Consider the following 1148-nt stretch of genomic DNA (forward strand, 5'->3'; position numbering starts at 1 on the left):
ACCATAAATGAGAAAGCTTTTTCTGTTTCTTCTACGCACACTGCTTAGCACCTGCAAATTTTATTGAACTATTGTCGTGATCTGCAGAGTGAGGTGGTAAAATGAATCCAAATAATTTGAAGGGGAAAGGGAAAATAGAAATTATAACTAAAAGGAGGAGCCCCTGGCATGAACTTTCTAAATTAATTACACTCTTCACATCACTACTGAAATACTGCATGGCACATTTTGATTTTCTGTGCAAATGCAACTAAATGGTTAATTATGAATTAGGAAAATTTCAAAAATAAATTCCCAGGGAAAAACTTTATCTTTAGTAACCCCAAGGAGGCAATTGTATTCAGTGGTATGCTATTATTTTGGAGTTATAAAGGAAGGAAATCTAACTTAGAAAATTTGTCTCTCTGATTTTTTTTATATAACAAAAGATTTATCTCAGTATTTTCTTTCTTTCTTCTTTTTTCTTTTTCAAAGAAAAGGTTTCATGTATTTGTTACGGAACCAACCTACTGATGCAGAAGCATAGTAAAAGAGAAAAATCATTTCCCCAATAAAACATGTATATCATTCAGATAGTAGTTGTTGTTTACAGAATGATAAGGTATGAGCACATGACCTACATATGGCATCAATACATGTGCCATCTCATGTGCAACCCCTTACAAACTCAGTTAAGATCTTGTCCAGTGACTCCTCTTGAGTTGTACCTGATTTTATTATCAGTTTTCATCTGTATCTGCTGGGGAATGGGATGATTCTGCTTTCGTCTCTTTGCCAGGAGTACCTTGATCCTGAAAGTCTTGGGACAAGACATGACGAGGAAAAGTCAATTGTATACATCACGATGGCGGAGAATAGGAAAACTATCTTAGTATTTTCTAACCAATATAAAGAAAATCATATGTCATCCTTTTAGCTCAGTATATTTGTGACATTGCTTATTTCAGGGCCCAGCCACTGCTCTACTCACCTTTGAACATTCCATAATTTTTATTTCCTACCATGAAGTGAAGAGAAAAGCCAAATTTCTGGATAAACCTGGTATGTTCCAGGAAAAGAAAAAAGGTATCAGTGGCCAAGATATGTTAAAAGTCTGAGAAAATATCTGATGTCTACTGGCATAAAATACTACCCATTATTCTCAACAT

At 34.6% G+C, this 1148-nt stretch overlaps 1 pseudogene; it reads right to left on the reverse strand.

Annotated features, from left to right (window-relative positions):
* Window positions 1-671: 671 nt before the first annotated feature.
* On the reverse strand, window positions 672-814 carry LOC125922980 (60S ribosomal protein L39-like; annotated as a pseudogene).
* Window positions 815-1148: the final 334 nt, after the last annotated feature.

The sequence above is a fragment of the Panthera uncia genome, chromosome B1 (assembly GCF_023721935.1).
Source record: "Panthera uncia isolate 11264 chromosome B1, Puncia_PCG_1.0, whole genome shotgun sequence".
In the NCBI taxonomy this organism is placed as follows: domain Eukaryota; kingdom Metazoa; phylum Chordata; class Mammalia; order Carnivora; family Felidae; genus Panthera; species Panthera uncia.